Here is a 14446-nt window from a genome sequence, read left to right as displayed (position 1 = left end):
TCCAGCCAAGCTTTGCCTCTGCTTCCTGAGAAGCCCTGGGCTTGATGAGAAGGGCCAGAGGAAGAGGAAGAGGAAGAGCACAGACCAGGAGCAGAGTTGGATGGGAGAATGGGGTGTTGGTTTTAAAATCGGGAGGAAGTGGAGAAAAACCAGGAAGCCTGTCCTCCGTTCACAATTTCATACTGAATTCCCACTGCGTGACCCAAACTTCCCAAGCGACGTGACACATGAACACAGTCTAATCAGATGAGTAGACCTACCAAGGAACAAAAATGACCCTAAAACTATACTAAACACTGAGTGCCAGAGATGCAGAACTGAACAGGTAGGTCAGTGGAACAGAAGAGAAAGACCAGGAATAGAGCCATGTAGACAGGAATTTGGGATGTGATAAAAGGGACATTTCATACAAAGAAGAATAAGGATAAACTATTTATTTTAACATTTTAAAAGGTATTGGGACAGCTGGAAAATTACATGGAAAATTTCAATTAAATCCTGTAGTGAATACAGGTGGTGTCCCACCCAGATCCCCTTTACTGGTAGTGCGCCCATCTCCCAGCTGGTGTGAGTATTGGCTGCTAATGACTCCCAGCTGCCTCCTCCCTCGGACTGGACTGAGGCACCCACTTGACAGCAATGGAAATGTGGTGGTGGACACACTGATGCTGATGGCCTCTTAGGATGCTGTACTGCCTTTGGAAGGCACGGCTGAGATGCCAGCGTGGGAAGAATACAGCACCATTCTTCAGGATGAGGTACACACCTTAAACCAATGGCTAATTCATGCTGCTGGGACCCAGACATATTACCGAACAGAAGTTCATATGGCTGATGCATAGTGAGGCCAAACAAACTGAATCATCAGAGTGTGGAGCAGAGAAAGGTTTATTGCAGGGCCAAGAAAGGATGGGCAGCTTGTGTTTGAAAAACCCCAAATCCCCAGTGGTTTTGGAGGAAGTTTTTCTAGACAAACCTCGGGGTGAGGGCAGCAGGGTGTGTAACTTTCTTCTGATTGGTTGGTGGTGAGGTTAACAGGGCGGTGTTCCAGGAATCTTGTGCTCAGCCTGAAGTTGCCAACTTCCACATGGGTGGGGGCCTTAGTTCCTACAGAAGAACTCAAAGAATTGTTATGCATATGCCCTGAGGAGGGACCAGGACCCTGCCTTAAGGCTACATTATCGTTAATTGACAATTCCTCCCAGGTCTCTGCATCCCCTCCCTTCCCTGATTAGCAACTGTTTGAATCTGCCCTTTGGAACTCAGGGAAGGTCAAGGAGGCTGAATGAAGCATATTTCTTACAAAACAGAAACTGGGTCACGGAAAGGATTTGTACCAGGGAGAACCCCCAGGGTCCAGCCGTTTCAATCTCCCTTTTCTTTGATACTCCTCAATCTTGAGAACAGGGAATAGCATTTTGGATAGAGAGGTTAATCATAAACTCAGCAGAGGTACTTGGTTTCAGTTCCCATTTCTCTTTCAGTTTTTTCCCAGCTCTGAGGGAATGGGATGATGACCGCTCTGTCTACTTCCTGCTGAAATGGGGTGTAGTCCTGCTTCAACTTGAGGAATGGACACGGAATTGAAAATATTCCTGAGTTCCAAGTCCTGGATCCGAATCTAGTATGATTAAGGTCTCAATCTTGTGATCTGCCATTTTGGTGCGACAGACCCAATTAGAGGTAGTTGGAGTGACAACCTGAACTTTAATTACAAAATAGATCTCATTCCCTGAGAAATTCAGGATAATGAATCTGGACCTGGTGATTTGTGGAGACTTGTGGCCAGGTATCCATTTGTCTAGAAACTTGTCTAAAATCACATCCACTATGTCCACCTAGTTTTACCTTGGATTTCTGAACTACAGTTACTCCTTTCTGACTTTCAAGTGCATTGTCCTCCTCAAAGGCCAAAGCAGATGTTCAATGCATGTTCGAAGGGCCACAAAACAGGCTGCTTTGGTCAGTAAAGTTGAAGTTAAATCATGTATAAGCCAGAATGACTTCCCCATACTAGTGTGTGCAGATTTTTCTCCTTTTGATTGCAAATATTTCAATAGAAAGCACTGATGATCAACATATCTGTCCCTTGATGCCGGGGTGTTTTAGCTGCTTGCTTCAGGTTCAGATCACGTCCCTCGGTGCTAGTCCTCCTTTATATTTGCCTAGGTATCCACGCTTGGGGAAACTAATCAGATCTCATGAACAGGCTCAGAAGTATATTAATGGGGATCATTTTATCGATTATACCCAATTGTCACAAACATTGCACATGTGCTTTTAGCATCAAACCTAAAGCAAGCAATAATACGCTATGAGGAGTTACACTCTGTGGTAACTCCACTAGATAATTTTCTTTTCACCCTGAACATCAGGGGAAAAGTGTGGCTAACACAATAACTTTCATAAATACAGTCTTCAATTAACCAAACTAGAATTTAATATATACTGTAACATAATATTTCTCTCTAAAATTCACCTTATCTCCACCAAACACAGCCAAGTCAAGACTAATTTCTTTGTAAGCCTGATTTATTGATCTTAGAGACTTTTTAAAATTGGCTGTGTTGGAATTCCTCAGAAGGAGTCTCAGACTGAATTCCCAAAAGGCCAGGAAAAAAAAAAGTACAGGTTTTCACAAACCTGTATTTGTCAAAAAGTCCTTTCTATAAATCCTCCTGAAGAGAAAGCATTTTTCAAAGGCAACAGAGTAAAATCGTAACTGCCTATGGATGACAAAAGATTTAAGAAGGTAGTTAAAAACCTGATTACAAAATAATTGATAAGAAACTGTGTTACTGTTTTGACATATAACATTTTAAGATAATAACTAGAATTATGACTGATAGTGTTTTACCAGGATATACCAGATTTTTAGGAGTTCCATAGAGTTTCCATAACATTTTCCCATGAAACATAACTTAAGATTACTCACTGCACAATAATTCCCACGTAATTTAACATAGCAAATGAAACTAACTGGTTTGAAATTTCTCTTTGGGATGTTTCAGGGGCCTTCTGAAGCATCCCAAAATTAGCTGGAAGTCAAAAGAACTTCAATTAAAATTAGATACTTGGCAGGTTTCAAAACACTTGCTCAGATAAGATCACAGGTCACTAAGAAACAATACTTATTCATTAAGCCAAAATAATAATAAAATAATTCAAAGGCAAATACAGAACAGGTCACTCAAAAGGTAAAGAAACTTTACAATCTGTTACTGAAAGCACGTTAACATTTTAAGAAAACTGTGTCCTTTAAACAGAGAATCAAATTCCAGCTTTGTGTTAGCTTACTTTTAACAACCAAATACATTTACTTATTTAAATCAATCTAAATGTAACCAATCCTGATCATGCACAAAGCTCTTTCCCCAGGGTTCCACTTCCACCAAAACTTCCATCACTTTATGTATCCGTATCAGTTTGTCCCTTATTTTTTTTCCATCCAGAAACTATCAACTATAGGACAAACCTATTTTCTCCCTTAACAAAATGCAATTCTGTTACGGAAACGACAGGCTAGCCAAGAAACAAGCACCACTCGGAGGGTTGAAGTACTCAGATGTATTACGCCGGAGGGCTCAGAGGGGCTTCTGCTCTGAAGCTCTGAGCACCTCCAAGATGTGTGCAAGAGGTTTCATAGGCAAAGTACAAGCTTGGGGTATTCGGCCAATAGGCATGGAACAGCTTTAGCAGCATCATTATCACAAAAGTGGAGGCAGGGAGGCAGCAAACCAACATTCCAAAGCCAGATATACATCTTTGAAAATCCAGCTGGCTAGTGAAAAAAAAAATAAACAGCAAACCAACACTAATTAACTTAGATTTACAAGTTAGTCCAGCAGAACTCAGATCAGTATTCGGATACTTAGATTTGTGAGTTATCTTGTTAGCCCAGCCCAGCCTCTCCTTCACATTCCTAGACTTGTGAGTTATCTTGTTAGACCAGCCAGGCTTTTCCTTCACAATTCCATTCCTCATTTTCTTTTACTGAAGCACACATCCTACTTTCCTGGCATCCCAAAATGTTACCCTTATTATTTTAGTAGCTTTAATTACCTATATTGTAATTTTTAACCCTTAAAAGCCTTAATTTCTAGTGAAAACTTTGAGAAGTAAGCAATTATGAACTGTCTTTTATGTTAGCATTCTGTAGACTGGCAAACATAAATACCAATAATAATTTCTAAAAACCATGTGCTTTTTTATAGGAAATATTCCATTTTGGCACTAAATATATTCATCAATAGTCCTAAATACCTTTAGTTTTTCTGCAAAGGGAAGCCAATTAATGTTTCAGTAATTAATATTTCAATATCTTATTTTATCTGGAAATGACCTAGCCATTTAATAAACCTCCATCATTTAACTTAACTTCGCACAATTTTAAAATTTCAAGTTACCAAATACCTGGAGAGATAATTTTTGAGTGGACATTCCTGAGATAATTATTCTTAAATAGTTGACCCCAAAGCTCTTTATCTCATTTCTATTTAATTTCTTATAAGAATTTCATTATACCAAGTTAATTTTCTTACTGAAAAATTTGCAACAGATAATAAGGTCTTTTTGACCTCTAGTACACATAGGTACAACAGAAGTTTTACTCAACATTTGTGACTCTAAAGACATGCTTATATTAATCAAACCAACAAGTTTAATCTAGCTTCAATACCAGACATCAATTCAGTACTGAATATTTCACAGATCACGTGAATCTGAAATTTACTATGGCCAATTTTCTTTAAAATTCTGAGTATTTATATAAGCACTTAATCTCCTTTAAGCCAATTAAATAGAGCTCTTTTACAAATTAATTTTGGCAGTACTATACAACTACAACACACGTGTAAATACGTACAAACAGGCAGATACCTCATAATTCTCGTTTCAAAATTTCACCACGAATCAGGTACAACAATATAAAATCCATCTGTTACAAAAGTTGTTGGATTCAAATTGGGTTTCTGGCAAATGGAACAAGTCAAGGTCACCTATCTAGATGGTTAAACATTTTTACTAACTTCTATGGAAGATATTTAAGATTTCCATCTGTCCTTGACAAGTCACTACCCTTTCTCAAATTTGCATTTTAAAAAAATGGCTGATATAATGGTTCTTGGAGAAGACCAGGTAGAATATTTGCATTTCAAAGTCATAGAAAGGCAAGTTACCTAGGATGATGACTTCATTCCCTTAAGGCTTTTTTGTTTTTTATTTTTCCCTCAATGCTTGCAAGTCTCTTAAGACAAGCAGGGGAGGTTTTGGTGAGTTGTGGATTATTTCTGGAGCCACACCTCTGGTCCTGCAATAAGTATGTTTACAAAACAAGGACTTTATTTCCCTCAAGATTTGGGTGGCCATCTCAATGATATCAAAGGACTGACACACCCATTTACCTATGTTGGAAGTTCTACTTGCCCTCATTTAGTTCAGGGGAGAAATTCCTGTCAGTCTCTGAATATTAGCTATGATCGATCAATTTAGTCAGACCAGTGGCCCCCCTGTTTGGTCATTTACAAACACTTTTGAGGATCATCTCTGGGTTTAAGAAGTTCTCTGACTATGACCCTCAATTCAGGCCTTTGATCTGACTTGCCTACAACCTTACATGGTCCCATTTAATAGTGCCTTCTAAGGAGAAAGGCATTTGAGAAGATTACTAGGATGAGCACTCAACTAAAGCATAGAGGGGAGCAGTAGTTAAAGTTTTAAGTACCTTTTATATTATTTCATTAGCCTTCTACAATAATATAGTAGTTACTTGATCAATGATTATCAAATGAATTGCATCATATTGACTGAAAATGTACGTACTAGAGGTCAAATGTATACAAAACAGTTATGAAAAATATCTGATACTTTTCACATGCAGCCATAGATTTTATGTTCATGAAATACATAGTATGGGGGGCAGGGTATAGCTCAGTCGGAGAGTGCCTGCTTAGCATGCATGACATCCTGGGTTCAATCCCTGGTACCTCCATTAAAAATAAATAAACCTAATTACTTCCCCCTCAATAAGCAAATAAATAACTTTAAAAAATTAAAAAAAAAAAAAAAAGAAATAGTATAGAAAACTAAAAAGCAAATCTACAACAAATCTTTCAAATGAAGCTATTTTGGAATGAGGCCTTTGGGAGCTTCCACATATTAAAATGGATGCAATAGTTTAAGACAAGAGCTCTCAAAAAAAAAAGTTTAAGACAAGAGGTCTCTAAAATTTTAAACAATTTAGGGAGGATCCCCACCACCTGCTGTTTCAATCATAGGTAAATGAGTCTGGGAACCAAGGAGTAGAAGCAAGCGTGGCCCCACTTACCATCACTTCCAGTGACCTCCTTGGAGAATTCATGCTTGCAGTCCCCCAACTTTAGGCCCTGTGGGTCTAGAGATCCTGATTCCCAGAGTGAGGAGGGACATTTCTACAAGGGGACACAGCAAGAGTCCCATTGGATTTTAAGCTACACCTACCACTTGATCACTTTGGTCTCCTGCCAATAGACCACCAGACAAAGAAAAGATGTGCCGTGCTGGTGGGGGTAATAGACCGTCGTCACTGGAAGCAGGACTACTATGTAATGGGCGGCAGGAATATGTTTAGCCTTCAGGTGACCCACTGGGACATCTCCAGACACCCATGCTGAGTTTTATTTGTACATGGGCAAGTACTATGGTCTGATAGGGCCTGTTAACTGGGGCTTGAACCCTTCAGAGATGAGGGCAAGAGGCAACTCACCAGACAGACCATTGAGACCAGCAGAAATACTAGCTGAAGCCAGGAGCAGAAGGGAAGGGGGAGGGCTAGAAGGAGTGGATGGGAGAAGAAAGAGGTGATAAGTGTCAGTTAAATCTCTAGAACTAATTCTCCTCTTCTGAGAGTTTATCCAGAAATTCCGATCAGATCAATCAGAATCCTGGGGAAGCTGTACCTGGATGGAGTAAACTTAGTAGGAGAAGCAAGTAGATCTGAAGGGTGCAAAGGTGAACTGTAGTGCACCCTCTCAGTGCCCCACCCAGATCCCTTTACCAACAGTACACCTATCCCCCACCTGTCCCCACCTCTGGAGAACTGCCCAGCAGGCCTCCTCTTGGCTGAACTTGGCCAGTGACAGGCCAGATGTATAAAAGACAGACAGATCCCTTGCCTCCAGGTGGAACTAACTTGGTAGTACACTTTGGGCTCCAGAGCTTTCTCTAGGGCGAAGCTCATAACCAGCTAAGACCACCTGCTCAGCTTTTCCTCACTGCCCTGTCCTGAGGACCCCACTCTCCTTCTGAGAACATTTATTTCCCCAGTCACTTGGTCAGGAATCCCTATCCTGGACTACATCAAACTGGAAAACCAATTTGCCACTCTGGTGTGAGGACTTGAAGTGTACATGTTTACTAGCAACACTGAGTGTGTGTGAGGATTCCTGTGAAACCAACCCTAGGCCCAGTTACCCCTCAACTCTACTGACAACCCACTCACTCCCTTTCTCTCGCTCAAAAGAGAGAGAATCCATGGATCAAGAGAGTGGGAAAGGGAGCAGCTAGGCACAACCTCCTGCAAAGTAAATACTATGAGAATATCTTGCAGATGAGAAAACTGAGGCTCAAAGAGGTGAGGTCACACAATGCCCCACAGCTAGAGGTAAAGCCAGGTCTCCAAACCGAGTCTATCTGATTCTAAACTTCAGTGGAAAAAACAGTCCCCTGGGATACTCTTAGAAATTACACATTCCTGGTCCCCACGCAGACATTCAGTAGGTCCCAAGGAGCCCAAACATTTGCATTTTTAGTATGGCCTTCCCTACCCTCTCTCCCAGGGAATGCTGGCCATTCTTTGAGGGACACTGAATAATACACACAGCTCTATCTTCCACACCCAACCAAGCCTGGTGAGAGAGAAACAAAAGTGGGGGAACTGCTGTAGATTAGCAATTTTGGAGGCATAACAACAGGATTAGTTATCATTGCTGTGTAATAAGTTACTTGAAGACCTAGCAGTTTAAAAATAACATGTAGTATATCAGTTTCTGTGGGTCAGGGGTCTGGGCTGAAAGGCTCTCACCGGCTGCAGTCAAGGTCAGGGCTGCAGTCGTCTCAAGGGGTAGGAGAATCTGCACCCAAGTTGACTCACGTGGCATTGGCAGGATTCAGTTCCTGGAGGATTGTTGGTCTGTGGACCTCTGTCCTTCCCTTCCCTGGATGTTAGCTGGAGGCTACCCTCAGGTCCTTGCCTTGTGGTCCTTTCCACTGGGCAGTTCACAACGTGGCATCTCACTTCATCAGAGGAGCCGAGAAGATCCAGAGAGAGACAAAGAAGATGGAGGTGACAGTCTTTTATAGCCTTGTCTCGGAAGTGAAATCCCATCACTTACCAATTCATTATAAAGCAAATCACTAGTTCCAGCTTACACCAAGAGAGGAGGGGAATATCAGGAGGCAGGGGTCATTTGGAGCCACTTCAGAAGATGCCTACTTCAACAGCCAAAAGCAATGTGTGGACCTGGTTTGGGTTCTGATTTCAATAAACCTACTATAGAGACATTTATGAGACAATCCAGGAAATTTGAACATGGACTATGTATTGGATAATACTAAGGCATTACCATAATTTATTTAGATGCGACAAATATCCTGTGGTTATGTTAAAAAAAAAAAAGATTCCTTCCATCTTGGGTAAATCGTAAAGAATTTTACAAATAAATTGCTATGGTGTCTGGGATTTGCTTTAAAATAATATAATGGGGGAGGGGAAGATGGGAAGAACGGAGATATAGGTGAAACTGGGTTTATCACATGTTGATAAATGTTGACATGGGTTATGTTTACAAGAATATGAGGGTTCATTATACTGTTCTACTTTTATACACATTTTCCATCATAGTTAAAAAAGTGAGGGGGGAGGGTATAACTCAGTGGTAGAGTGTGGTTAGCGTGCATGAGGTCCTGGGTTCAATCCCTAGCACCTCCATTAAAAAAAAAAACAAAAAAAAAAACGAAGTTAAGTAAATAAATAAATAAACCTAGTTACCTACCCCCCCAAAAAAGCTTAAAGAAGTAAGTAAGTTTTTTAAAAAGTGAATGAAGCTAAAAAAATCACACACTGAAATTTGAAAGAATATACAAATTTTAAAGCTGTTGTTTATTGACTGTATTTTAATTCTTAGAGAAGAAAATAACAAGAGAAAAAAACATTTCAGGTGGGGAAAGATAACCATAAATATGAAAAGGAAAGAAAAAGAATAGAGGAAGGATAGAATCAAGCTTGGGAGGCAGTCAGTTATGGGAGGCAGCTGACCCCTGACCCTTGTTTAACCAAGCAAGTGGAACTCAGGTCATTCTTGTAGAAGAGAGAGCTTTGGGCAGCAGAACTCTAACCCCTCAGGGGTTCCTAAAAGCTATGTAGGACTGGCTGGAGTTGAGGGGCTGCCCTGGGCCTAGAGGGGTGGGGAAGTAGGGTCCATTTCACAAAGGGAATGAAGGCAGGAGGCCTAGTAGCAGCTGGTGGAAATTTTACATGAGGATTCAGAGCTCTCTAGAGTTTTGGAAGGATGCAGTAATGTATAGGAGGCCACTGTCTTACAGAGCCTACACTATAGGGAGACTAAGTCCCAAACCCTCATCTCTAAGTAGGCAAAGGCCTAAGGCTCCCTCGTCGTTCTGGACTAGGTCAGGAATTTTGCATCATAGCTGCCTAGCAAGGGGCTTGGCATACAAGAGGTGCTTAACACCCATTTATTCAATCTAGTGGTAGTGGTCCTCAACCAACCAGATATGTATATCAGAATTTTCCAGAAATCTTTTAACATCATTTGACTCTTTATAATTGTGTGCAATTCTTTCCAAAGGTAATGCAGTCATTTGTCTGGTTCAATATTCAAAAGGGCCAAAAAGGCATCTGTTCAGTGAAAGGGTTTCCTCCCACTTCTATTCCCCAGGCTCTCAGTTCCCCTCCCTGGAGGCAACCATGGCTACTTGCTTCTTCTGAATACTTTCATGGATGTTTTCCATATATGGGATGAAATATGTATGTTTGTTTGTTGACTTTTTAAAACAAACAGTAGCAAACCACACACACTATTCTACATCTTGCTTTTTTTTAAAACAATTTTGCTCAAAATCATTTCATACTAGTTGTTTGTTTTAAAAACCACAATTATATCTAGATAGTCTATTTTTACAAGAAAGTGAAAAGTGACTGGAATATAAATTTTAAAAATTTCCAGGTAATATTCTGACTTCATTGCATAATTCAAACTCACATCTTCCATATCCATTCTAAACTAGAAAGCTTGTTGCAATTACATTATTTCCCCCTCCCTCCATTCTTACAGTAGAGTGTTTTGCTGTGGTAAACATACATAATGTAAAATTCACCATTTTAATCATTTTTAAGTGTATAGTTCAGTGGCATTAAGTATAATCATACTGTTGTGCAATCATCACCAATATCTGTCTCCAGAACTTTTTAATCTTCCCAAATTGAAACTCTGTACCCAGTAAACACTAACTCCCCATTCCCCTTCCCCTGGGCCCTGGTAAACATAATTCCACTTTCTGTCTCTGTGAACTTGACTATTCGAGGGACCTCATATCAGTGGAATCATCCAGTATTTGTCCTTTGTGTCTGACTAGTTTCACTTAGCATACTGTTTTCAGGGTTCATCCATGTTGTAGCATGTATGAGAGTTTCATTTCTTTTGAATGATATCCCATTGTACAAATGTATGGGATACAAAGCCCTTGGTGCAGGAATGCACTTAGAGCATTGATCTGGCTCTCAGACGGAAGGGGATATCTCCATACAGTGTATCGCATTCATCATGGGATAATGATGAATTATTTTATTGATCCATTCATCATCAATGGACACAGTTTGCTTCTAGCTTTTGGCTATTGTGAATATGCTGCTATGAACAGGGGTGTACAAATATCTGTTCAAGTTTCTCCTTTCAGTTCTTTTGGGTATATACCCAGAATAGAATTGCTAAGCCATATAATAATTCTGTTTGATTAAATAATTAATTACACATTAAATTAACGTTTAATTTTTTTGAGGGCCCTCCACACTGTGGTCCACTGCAGCTGCACTATTTTACATTTCCATCAGAAACACACAGGATTCTAATTTCTCCACATCCTCATCAATGCTTCTTATTTTCTGTTGTTTGTTTGTTTTTAAATAATAACCATCCTAAGGGGTGTGAAGTGGTATCTCATTGTGGTTTTGATTTGCATTTCCTAATGACTAATGATGTTTAACATCTTGTCATGTGCTTATTGCCCATTTGTAGATCTTCTTTGGAGAAATGTCTAGTCAAGTCTGCAACTACATTCTTTAAAATATACATTTTGGGGGATGGGTACAGCTCAGTGGTAGAGTGCAAGTTTGCATGCATGAGGTCATGGGTTCAATCCTCAGTATCCCCATTAACATAAATAAATAAACCTAATTCCTTTCCCCCCCCAGGTTTTTAAAAAAATTTTTTTAAATATATACATTTAAGACTAATGACATTATAATTTTTGTTAAAATGATACCTATTCATTATAAAAATTCAAGCAAACCAGAAAGCAACAAAGAAAAAAACCGATAAACCACCCTATTTCACCACCCAAAAGTAGTCATTACTGCATTAACATTTGGTGAACATCATTCTGACATCTTATGGGTAAATAAAGAAAAACATTTGTAACAATCCATTCATACTATATGTCCTATTTCAAAACAAAAACATTATATTTAATTTATTTGACTTACACAGAAGGAAAAGGAATAGAAGTGTAACTGAAAGAATGAACTTCAGAGAAATGTTTCTTTACTACAAATGACATTCATTATTTAAACTTCTAAATTTTTAAAAATTGAAGTGTAGTTGGTTTACAATGTTGTGTTAGATTCTGGTGTACAGCACAAATGACATTTTTTCATATAGTGTTCCTTTAAGGTTAAGGAAAGAAGATTCTGAAAAACAGAAAGGATAGACTCATTATCTATTAATTACGTTTTAGAAGAAGCTGCTAGCTGACTAGCGGCATTAGCTACTCCCAGTTAATTTCTAGTATTTCTCTCACTTTCTTTCCCTACATCATTTTCTGTGGGTTGTATTATTATTTTTATTTTACAATATTTGTAACATTTATACTCTATTCTGCAGCCCTGATTTCCTTTATTGTTCAGTCTTAGATCAATATTTAAATACTTTCAATGGTATCCAACAATCCTTTTATTTTAACTCATCTCTTAGTTAGCTAAATTTTATCCTCAAATAGCTTTTTCAAGAAAAAGATCATGCCCTTTCCATTCTACCTAGAGAGGAGTCCTCTGTGTTGTTCCTAGTTCCTGTAGTAACTTAAGAGGAAATTTACAAAAAATTTTAAAGTTTTAATTGTGGTTAAAAAAAAATAACCAGCAACAACAAAAAACCAACACACCAAAAAGCCCTTACAATTTACCATCTTAAAAAGGGAAAGTTTTACAATGTCCAGAGTGCAGGCTGCAGGAACCCACTTAGAGCACTGATCCTGGCTCCCAAACGGAAGGGTACATCTCTGAAAAGAAACGTGAGATTATCTACATGATAAATTTGGAGACTGTCAGGGAGAAGTTTCCACCGGCAACACTGATGGACAGTAGAAACTCAGCTACCTCTGACGTGAGATCCTCCAGGGACACTGGCCAGTGAGCACTATTGAAGAGTTCTGTGGTCAACTGAAGCCACCCCGCTTGCTGAATGTTTCACTTCTGTCATCTTCACTAGCCAGATCTAGCTTTGTGCAGGCCTTGCTTTTTGTGTTTACTGATCCTGGGGTGACCATCAACCTCTCACCTCTGCCTATTCTATTCACTTGCCCACCACAGTTCAGTGTGAATCAAACTCCTCTCTACTTTATGTGTATGTTGCCATCCCAAGTGATAACAAAAGAGCTCACTCAGTGCATGTGTTTTTTTTTTTTTTTTAACATCTTTCTATTGAGTTATAGTCATTTTACAATGTTGTGTCAAATTCCAGGGTAGAGCACAATTTTTCAGCTACATGTGAACATACGTATATTCATTGTCACTTTTTTTTTTTAACTGTGAGCTAACACAAGATCTTGTATATATTTCCCTGTGCTATACAGTATAATCTTGTTTATCTATTCTACATTTTGAAATCCCAGTCTGTCCCTTCCCACCCTCGGCCCCCCTGGCAACCATAAGCCTGTACTCAATGTCTATGATTCTGCCTCTGTTTTTTTTTTTTTTTTAGATTCCACATATGAGCAATCTCACATGGCATTTTTCTCTCTCCTTCTGGCCTACTTCACTTAGAATGACACTCTCCAGGAACATCCATGTTGCTGCAATGGCGTTATGTTGTCAGTTTTTATGGCTGAATAGTATTCCATTGTATAAATATGCCATATCTTCTTTTTCCAGTCGTCTGTTGATGGACATTTAGGCTGTTTCCATGTCTTGGCTATTGTAAATAGTGCTGCTATGAACATTGGGGTGCAGGTGTCTTTCTGAAGTAGGGTTCCTTCCAGATATATGCCCAGGAGTGGGACTATTGGGTCATATGATAAGTCTATTCCTAGTCTTCTGAGGAATCTCCATACTCAGTGTGTGTCTTGTAGTCAGTGCTTGCCCAGAAAATCCTCTATATGGTGGCAATACCTTCCCCTAGGACCCATAGGAAGCTGTGCTTGTCATTAGGGATGTTCACAGGTATTCAGTGAGAAGGCGGAAGGAGTTCCCGTCTCTGCCCCCTTTGAAGTTAGGGAAGCCTATGGACTAGTTAATACAATGTGAGCACAACTGTCCTATGTCACTTCTGGGCAGAAGCTATAAAAACCAGTGTACATTTCACCAAGTCCTCCTCCATCTATCCACCCATGATTGGATGGTGATTAAGCTCATATCCAGATGGAGCCTCTTCCCTCAGCCTTAATCCTTGAGTGACTAGAATGAGCAGATCTCCCTCCATCGACCAACACTAGACATGCAGCGTGGGTGAGAAACAGATCTTTGTTGTCGTAAGCCGCCAAAACTTGGGTGTTATTTGTTACTGCGGCATAACTTAGCCTACTCTGGCTGATATAGAAGTTCTGAACTTCTGCAGGGATCAGAAGAGATGGAGAAGGAGGAGCAGCCACTGCTGAAAAGGAAGTTCAAGAAAAATGGGCTGCTCCAGCTCCTGAATTCAGTGCGCTCAGCCCAAGGCTGCAGATAGTTCTGAAAGCAGACAGGTGCCCTCCATTCCTTTTTAGCATCAACCCACTGGAGACTGAATGGTTCCACCTGTTTCTGAAAGTGGTCTGCAGCCCCATGGCCTCACATAGGAACCACCTGACACTAAGGGGTCTTAAGCCATCCCTCCAAAGTTTCTTAAATAAAATGCCTTAGGACAGAAGACAAACATTATTTTTGAACAAATGAAAAGGGGCCCGTGGGTGCTGTATTCCTTGA

This window comes from Camelus ferus, chromosome 18 (genome assembly GCF_009834535.1).
Source record: "Camelus ferus isolate YT-003-E chromosome 18, BCGSAC_Cfer_1.0, whole genome shotgun sequence".
NCBI classification, from domain to species: Eukaryota; Metazoa; Chordata; class Mammalia; order Artiodactyla; family Camelidae; genus Camelus; species Camelus ferus.
The sequence above is the reverse complement of the archived record's forward strand: the minus strand, read 5'-3'. Positions refer to the sequence as shown.